Consider the following 9665-nt stretch of genomic DNA (forward strand, 5'->3'; position numbering starts at 1 on the left):
ACACACGCACACACACCCCCCCACACACACTAAGACTCCATCTCTCTCTCTCTCACACACACACACAAACTAAGACTCCATCTCTCTCTCTCCTCTCTCTCTCTCTCACACACACACCCCACACACACTAAGACTCCATCTCACACACACATGCTCTAGGCGGAGCATTTGTTCCTACCACCCTTCATCCAACCTTACCCGTATGATAAACAATCACCTTTATTTACTTGCATAACATGGACAAATTCCACTTTACTTTAGTAGTCAACAAACTTATCATCTGTACCCTTATAAAAATACGAGTTGGCGGTGATGGTGTGCCTGCCATATTGTAATACAGACCGTATGATCTATATCTGAGGATAGAAAGCAAACTATGATAATTTTACAAAAGATACCCGCACCTCTCTCCACATCATTATCTCCCGCAACCTCATTGCTCAGCAATTAAAAAAGGAATAAGTCTCTGGAACAATCTAGCATGCATGGTGGCCGCTGCCGCCTGCCGGCGCCGTCCATCCCCATGCCTCCGCCCATTCCGACCACCAGTCACCACCACGCCCCACTCCTCCTCGCCTTATCTCTCATCTTTCATTTTTTCGATGACATTCTCGAGATACCAGTTTTCCGATAAAATTCTCGAGATATCATTAGTTTTTACACATGGGATTACTCCTGCATGGGTCAATCACAACAGGTGTTCTATAAAAAAATGCATATTGATGTTCTGTGCAATGCACGAGAATCTTGCTTGTAATTATATAACGCAAATCACGAGCAGGAAGTGACATTTTTGACACAACCACGTTAACATGGCCACGTAAATCACTAGCTAAAGTAAATACCATTATACTTATATCCCGATGCAAAAGGTTGAGTACATGTCCGAAGAGTAGAGTTGCACACACGCACTCTGTCTCTCAGAATCTCTCTCACACACACACCAGTTACGTGACGCCCACTTAAGCAGACACGTATGTTACAATTTGTGCACCCGCGGGTACACGTGATGCTGCGCATTTATTTAAGCCGGAAGGCGAACCCAAACAGTAGCTGCATTCATTCCCCTCCCACCACCTCTTCTCTGGTCGCCGTCGCCCGGTAGCCATGGGCCGGCCGAAGGTAACAACATACGCCATACTCCCGTCGGAGCGGCGCTTTAATATGGAAATTTTAGTGGTCATGCATGCATCTTTTTGTGCTAGCACTCCTATATAAGGGTTGACCGATCGCTTCCCGCGGACGTGCGCGGGCGGTGGAAGAGGAAGGAGAAGGGAAGCGGGCTGTGGAGTAACGTTTTTTACCACAATTTCTTAGGAAACTGAGTGCAATAATTGAGTAGTTTTGCAAACTACCAGTACTACACCTGAAACGGTTCAAAACCTATACTCCCTTGCCAGCGCGCGCTTCCCGCGTGAAACGGTCAGTGTCGCCCTGGAGCGTCAGTGCCGCATTAATGCCCGGCCAGAGCGGAGGCGACATCTCACTGGCGCCGGCTTTGAAGTGGCGCGACGGCCGAGAGAGCGCCGCTTCCCGGTGCACGCGACTGCTCCGCGTCGAGACTGGCCATAGGCCCTGTTTGGATCCATGGGTTAGAGTTAGTTTGAGCTAGTTGGGGCTCAAATAGCCCTAAAGTATCCAAGCATGAGGGTTTAAATTGGAGCAAGTTGCACCAAACCCACCCAAAAAAAACTATCCCACCCAAGAGGTGCTAACTGGAGATAGTTCTCATTGGGACCACTGAAAAATCACTTTTCTCTCTCCATGAAGTGCATTTATTGTCAATCTAACCCTGTCACCCAAACACCAATTTGGCTATAGTTAGTTCAGGGTTAGTCATGAGTTAGTCTAACCTCTAGCTAAGTTAGAGTATCAAACAGGAGCAGTATAGGACATGCAAAGCATACAGGCAAATTCGTACGTGAAAGGATTTTTTTCTTTTTGAAAACGGAACGTGAAAGGAATTTTTTTAGAATGCTCTTGGCATGTCGCTAACATGTGATAGTTAACCGACCTCAATAGACGGCAGAAACGCCAGCCCGCCGCACTTTGATAGAGACGAGGAGGGAGAAGCGATACAGGCTGCTGGATTACTAGAGATAGGTGTCGCACAGAAGCCAAGAAATATGGTGATAGCGTGGGTTAGCCATGTACTAGTATGATGTAACTACACTGGGCTGCCGTGTTTCGTACTCTTCCAGTCCACTGTGGAGATGATTGGTTAATTTTATATCGCTGAATAATATTAAATATTATGAGTGCAGACGCTCCACCACGAGGTTCCTTGCTCCTTCTCGGTCGTCCGGAATCTATGTTCTTCCACTCTATTTTTTTACGTGAGCTTTGTTCATCCTTTTGCCAACACGCGAGACATCTAGCATCAAGGTGCACGTGTTATGCAAGGATCGTTCCATCTATATGAAGAACACGTGGGACTGAAACTACGAGACGGACATGTACCCAGGAGTGGACGTACGAACCTGAGTAATGTAGCGCAGTAAGTGAAGTAGAAAGGCACAAATGGTATGAACATGCGTGGCATATAGGGTGTGTTTGGTTGCGTTCTCGTCTCAGCATAGTTGTTCCCTCTTCATGCATGCTCAACTCAACACCCGTCTTCATGCATGCTCTCTTCATGCATGCTTTCTAGTGTATTTGTGCTAAACTAGTGTGGACTCATGCACCCTCCATACACTCTACCAAACACCCAAAAGTAGGTTGAGAAGGGAACTCTTGGGCGGCATTTGTCTCTTACTACGTACTACCACTAAATGTTGTACGTGCAATGCACGGTGATGTTATGGAGTACGTGCCTAAGTACTCTACTACTACTATATTAGTTGGAGGCACATATTAGCTTTTATATTTGTTTATGTGTATGCCCCGAAACCTTCCAACTAGACGTGTCTTTCTCTCCAGGTCGCACTTTGTATCGTTCATACCACTAAGTACTACTATGTATGGTCTCCGACCCAGAAGTGGAAGAAGTGGGGACGCTCTACCACGCTGTTTTTTTACGCTGGGCTCTACCACGCTGTTCATGTCCCACTCCTTTCGCTGACGTGTGGGACATCCAGCACGTGCCGTGTTTGGCACCCTTCGTCGTAAGAGTTGAAACGCTAGCATTCATCACAAATAAAAATTAATTATAAATCATCAGTGTATTTTTTTTGCGAACCAATCAGCAGTGATACTATACCACGCGGTTTCCTTGCTCCTCGATATCGAATACTTCCGTTCGCCAACATGTGGGACGTCGACCATCCTGGTCCACTTGCCATGCACGCAGAACTCCAAGGGAGAGTCACCCAGGTCGTCGCGCCGCAGTAACAATGACTAATGAGCCGTCAAATCACAGGCCCACTTCCCACTTTGAAGTTGCTCAGACGAAGGAACCATCATGACTTTGTTGAATTCCGCTTCTTGAAGAAAACTACTGTACCAGCAGTACTGCTAGCTACAGTAGTTACTCCAACAGAGGCCTCCTTTCGTTCATAGGATAGGAATATGAAAATCATAGGAAGTGAGATGACATGCATCTCAATTCCTATAGAGAAAGAGATGCCATTTGATGCTTAGGATAGGAATTTTTCCATTTAGTCTAGGCTAATGTACTGGTAATTTGCTCTAAAAACTACAGTAGTAACTAGTAGTATTGGTACATGCTCGTACTCGTACTCAGACACAGACACACACACACACTAACTACTAGTACTACTACTTCTCACATGCTGGCCAGACGCCGTCGTTCTCCTTCCCGGCTTTGTCGGCGACACCCCACCGTGCTTGGATCTCCGCCGACCTCTCCGCAGCAGCGCGTGCGTCCTTTTCTTTCTTGCGACGGCGGGCCTCTCTTTCCTTGAGTGCTTTCTGACTTTTCCGCTCCCTCTGTGCGGCTTTGGCTGCCTCTTGCTCTACCGCCCATTCGGCCTTGGCATCTTCAAATTCCTCCCACATAGTTGTGAGGTCGCGAGCGGCGATGAACTCGGCACGGCGGGATGCCATCGCTTCCCTACCATTTTGTGTGCAGTCGTGGGCGGCGAGGAACTCGGCGCGGCGGGTTGCCATCGCTGCCTTACCGGTTAGTGTGCGGCGCGGTGGCATGAACGACGCTTGGTGAGAGCTCTGGGGTTGAGTGGCCGGACAACCGTATAGTGCATTGGTTTGTCAAGAGCTCAAGGACAGAAGACGAAGCAAATTTGGATTCCCCTTCAATCCTGGTCATTTATTACCGAGTAAAATGCATTGGCGGTCATCGAACTTGTCTTGATAGCTCACTTTGATCATTCTATACGAGATATGGTGATTATACGGTCACTGGCTCAGCGTATAGCTCCGTATTTGTCTGGTTGACCAGTCAAACAGTCCGCATGCGCCTCATCAGCTCGTGTTCTTTATCTATCTATGCGGGCCTACCTGTCAATGGAGAAAGAAATACTGTAAAAACAAAAATTATGTGTATGTGGGGAATCAAACCACGGACTCGTCGCTGCAACGCACCCTCGTCAGCCAAATGAAAATGAAATACTTCGCGTCAGACACTCACGCTCACGCTGTCAAAGCATGCTAATGCATGCACGTCGCCCTCTAAATCAAAGACCTGCTCATGGCGCAACGCAAATGGCGAGCCCATCACCTGCGCGCCCCGGCGGTGCCTGACATTACTCTTTAGACGTTTGATGGAGGCCTACGCGAACGCCGAGCATGTATTCACCTGGCTCAACACCAACGGTCATACTCGGACCGCGTTGCTCATGTATATCGTCCATCACAACGACAATCTATAAAACAACCTAAGCTAGAGAGGGTACTATGGTAGTATGGTACGGAGTATGTACTATCGTGAGCGACCAATCTTAGTGCCACTGCACACCGAAACCCCTTCCATCGCTAGCGCGCGCTTCCCGCCTGAAACGGTCACCGTCTCTCCAGAATGTCAATGCCGCATTCACCGGACTTAACTGCAGGTGCAATTGGTGTGTCACTGACATGCGGGCAAGATGCCCATTGGGCCCACATGTCAGTAACCCAAACGCATCTGCAGTTAAGTCACTGAAGCAGCGTCCGCATTCACGCCCGACGAACCTACTCCGGCGCCAGTTGTCCATCCGTCTGCCGCGGCTCATTGCCATTCGCCCACTATATTAACTTGATCCCCAGCTCCCAGCGATAGCCAAAGACCCACACTTATTCCCCTCCGGTCCCTTCCTTCTGTCGGCACCACTTCAACCATGGCCTCCTGGCGCTCCGAAGCTCTCTTGGACGTACTGTCACAGGAGCAGACGAGGGACATCGGCGGCTCCGCTCCGGGCGCGCTCCAAAGCTCTCTTCGACGTACTGTCGCAGGAGCAAACGAAGGAGATCGCCGGCACCCCCCCGGCCACCCTCCGCCGCCACGACCACGAAGCCGGCGCGCGTGCGCGGGCGCAGCTGGCAGCGAGGAAGAGTAGTACACGATAGGTCGCCTCCGCTCTGGTCCCGGGAAGGCCACCGCTACTCCACTCAGTCGACGCCAAGCTTGGTGGGGTAAACATCGGCGGCCGATTAGCCGCTTGACGGCGACGTGGAGGCGGAAATCTTCAGAACCTTGTGCTCCGGAGGAGGAGGTTATCGAGGCGGATGAGGAGGAGGCAAAGTCAATGGCCGGCTTTCTCGGGTTCATGGCCGGACATGGTGGTCGGGCGCCGGCGATCGTTTAGATTAGGTTTACAGTAGGTTTTAGTACGGTTTGTGCGAAATATGTAATGAATTTTGTCCAGTTTGTAGGAAAAGTTTTCGAAATGTAATGAATTTCATCCGGTTAATTTGTAATTTGCTTTGTTTGCACGAATTTCGTCCGGTTAGTTCATATAGTTGTCGAAAGGTATGCGGGCAGCATCGGATGGCATCCATCAGTGTCCTCGGACAGATGCCGGTGTAAATTTGTGGGCCAGCGCTGGAGATGCCCTAACTATCATGCTATAGTCGCTAACAATCCTCCATTATTTGGCAGGGAACAGTTATCCCTCGATCAAAATTAGATCCGCGGTGTTTCGCACTCCTCCCGCGTAAGAGTGTAAACTCTTGCTTACATAAAAATGGAGCAAGTGGATGGCACTGTAGCACGTCATATCACTCGAACTAGCCCGCCTAACGAGCGGGAAAGCACTGCCCTCGTCATTTTGTTCTGGATTTCTATCGATCGATCGCGCGAAAGAGTTACGCTTCAGAAGTTCTAAAGGAAAAGGCGGCACACTTACGACTCGTACGCGTCGCAACCCTGATAGTCCGGCTCACACGCCGCTCACCAGAGGGGACACGCGTTGTCTTGCAATTTCACTGACATGTGGGACCGTAATTGAATAAACCGTCGATAGCCGAAATCTAATCGCTCGGCGGGCGTCGGCTGAGAAGAGAGAAACGGGGGAGGGAGAAGAGATCGCCCGCCCGCCGCGCACGGACTCCAAGAAATATATGGTGATAATGTGAGGTGGGCCATGCTGGAGTCCGGACCGCTTCCGGAGCCCGCTCTCACCGCCCTGGCCCCTCAAGACGCCAGCTACCCGCCGCATGCATGCATAGCAAGTAGTACTCCTTATGTGGAGGAGAGACAGGCATTGACAAAGTCAAGGAGTGGGCTCTGCAAGAGCCTGTCTCTACATGTGCTCCTAGGTATAAAAAAATATTTCTAAAAAAAGGCATAAAAAATAATTGTGTCTTAAAAAAGAAAGGTAAAAAACATTTGAGAGGAAATAGATAGAGAGAAAGTGAGAAAAAGCTGTAACCTGGGCATTACATGAGGAAGGAGGGAGTGGTGCACATGCCAAGTTCACTGGGCTGCCGTGTTTCACACTCCTCCGTCGTAACAGTGGAGACAATAGCTTTCATCAAAAATAAACAATGAATACTCGTTGCTCGTCCTCTATATCAGAAAGAATACTTTCATTCACCGACATGTGGGACGTCGACCATCCTGGTCCACCTGCCATGCACAAAATTATCCTGGTCTACCCCGGTCGTATCGCAGGCCCAACCTTTCCCACTGTAAGTTTTTCGGATGAAGGAACCATCATGACTTCATTGAATTCCGCTTCTTCAAGAAAACTTACTGTACCCGCAATACTGCTACCACACGCGAAGACTGGACGGCACTGTACCACGTCATATCACTGAAACCCACTAGGCCAAACTAGCCCGCCTAGGTCATCTATTTTGGAACGGAGGGAGTACGTCTCTGCACTGCTATGATTTTGTGTTGCACGTTCTCTATACTTTTGCTACGATTTTCCTACCCTATGAACCAAATGAGGCCTGAATGTATGTCGACTATTGTCTGATCGATCGCTAAGCCTACAATTTTAGGAGCTAGGGCTATTGGTCGATCGACGAGGGATAAGTATAAGCGTACCACGAGCTCATCAGCCCCAACGTTTCTCTTCGGTGAGTGTTTTGCAAGTACTATAGCTCGCACAGTAGCTAGCCTACTAACACCAAGAATCATCAAACAAGCCCTGCTGATATGATAAACAGTTCAAACTTACATCTAAGCATGCCATATATTACATCAAAAGCTGGTGAGGATACATCTGTTTCCATAACTCGGAGAGGGTTCGCATGATTCATCGCATGATTCACTATCAAACAAAAGTAGCAAGATCCGCCCACACAAGACAGTGCACTAGCCCTAAGATGGTTTGATAACACGCATCGTTCTGGTAATTAAACACAGGGCAATGCAAACTACCCTGAAGGATTAGCGCGACCAACTATTTCTTGTCATCGATCTCTCGGGCAATGACCACAGCACGGACAGCGGCATGGGAATCAATTTCTGGGGCGATGTCCACAGGACTGACTGCGAAATCGGAATCGATCTCTGGGGCGATGTCCACAGGATGGACAGCGGCATCGGAATCGATCTCCGGGGCGATGCCAACGGGACGGGCCACGACATCGGAATCATCAAGGACGTCCACCCGCACCTGCACAACCCTAACATATTAGCAAGCACATTGCAAATAATCAAAAACCACAACTATGGTAATAAGCCATTATTTTTTACCTTGTGCAGCTCACCGGGGGATCTCATCCCTCCGGGGGCCATCTCCTCGTCCTCGATGGGGGCCATCACCTTGCTAGGGGAATACTGCTTCTCAACGGCGACTATCTCCTCAAACTCGGTCTTGAGCCTCACATAGGTGGCAATCAGAGTTCCTGGGGTAGGCATGGTGGGGCCCTTGCTGTTCTTCCAACTTTCTTTGAGGAGTTCGTCCGCCAACGTCCTCAACTCTTTGGCCAGTGCTTGTTTCTTGGAGTTCTTCGTCTCCATGGGTTGGCCCGCCAACATGGTCAACTCGTTGGTCGGTGCTCGCTTCCTGGAGATCGCTGTCTCCAGTGGGTTGTCCGCCGACAACTCTTTGCCTAGTGCTCCAGGATCCATCAATGAACTGACAAACAAAAAGCAATCGAAAGGAAACCACAATCACAATGAAAACGGGAAAAGAATAGGATGTGAGAATCGGTCGGTGCTTCGCAAAAAGAAGATTCTTGGAATGAAAATATAGCAACATAACTGATTTGCCCACCTTTCCTTCGTCTGTACAGAAGAAAAATGGCAGAAGTGAGTAGCCTGGAGTGAGGTTTTCTTCAAGAAAGGGAAGAAAGGGCTTGAACGAGCGTTCCAGTGAAATGATGGTTGCTTCGTCCAGTCCAACTTGGAGGCCACCTTACCACTGCTGGTAAAGGTGTGGGTTTTGTGATATGACGGGTCATGACGGCCACACCGGGGTGACAGGTGAGTCTCGACTGTAGCACCTCGCTGTGATTTGGTGGATGGCACATGGGCCCGGATGCTTTGAAATGTCCCGCATGTATATAGAGCGGCTAGTCATATAGGAGTGCTCAATATTGTGCACCGCGACCAAGGCGGAGAGGAAAACGAGAGAACTACGTAATTAATGCATGAGTTTAATTAGGGTAGTTTTGTAAAGTACGAGATACATTCCTCCAATCGCAAAATGCCTTGGTTCATGAGATTTGAGATTTGAGCCCTATAAACCGGAAGGGAGGGAGTACTACACACAGTGTAGTCTAGTCACTTGTTGAAATCTCTAGAAAGGCAAATACTCTTTTCCGGTTTACAGGGCTATACTACTCCCTCCGTCTAGGTGTGTAAGTCATCTTACGAAAACCAAATAGTCCCAAAACACTTAGGCGCGGTGCATTAACTTCTACCTTGTTTCTTGTTTCTTGACATATCAACGAATAAGAGATGAGAGATGTGCATGCTTTTAATGACTTGCAATGGCTAGTTCATTGCATGCAATGCTATTAATTAGCAAATAAACATTGGTGACCCCAGGAGGAAACGGTGCTAAGCGCGTGGACCTATGCAGAAGGAGTATCAACCAATGGATAATGGAGTTTAATTGTTAAACAATAGCAATTTTGTCTCATGCAAGAGCCTGGCTAGTACTCCAAGGAACCGCACCACGCGACCGTTCGCAACTGCCACGTTCGGGTTGCGCTTGGCTCTTCGCCTCTTCGAGAAGACGAACAATGATGTTACTCCTACTTCTATAGTATCGAATCCACTGCTGCATGTCCGTCCACCTCGTGCGGGAGGGATAGCGTGTAGCGAAAGCTTTTACTTACTGCTCCTGCCTTTGCGTCTATGACAGGTGGGC

This window comes from Triticum aestivum, chromosome 5D, assembly GCF_018294505.1.
Source record: "Triticum aestivum cultivar Chinese Spring chromosome 5D, IWGSC CS RefSeq v2.1, whole genome shotgun sequence".
Lineage (NCBI taxonomy): Eukaryota > Viridiplantae > Streptophyta > Magnoliopsida > Poales > Poaceae > Triticum > Triticum aestivum.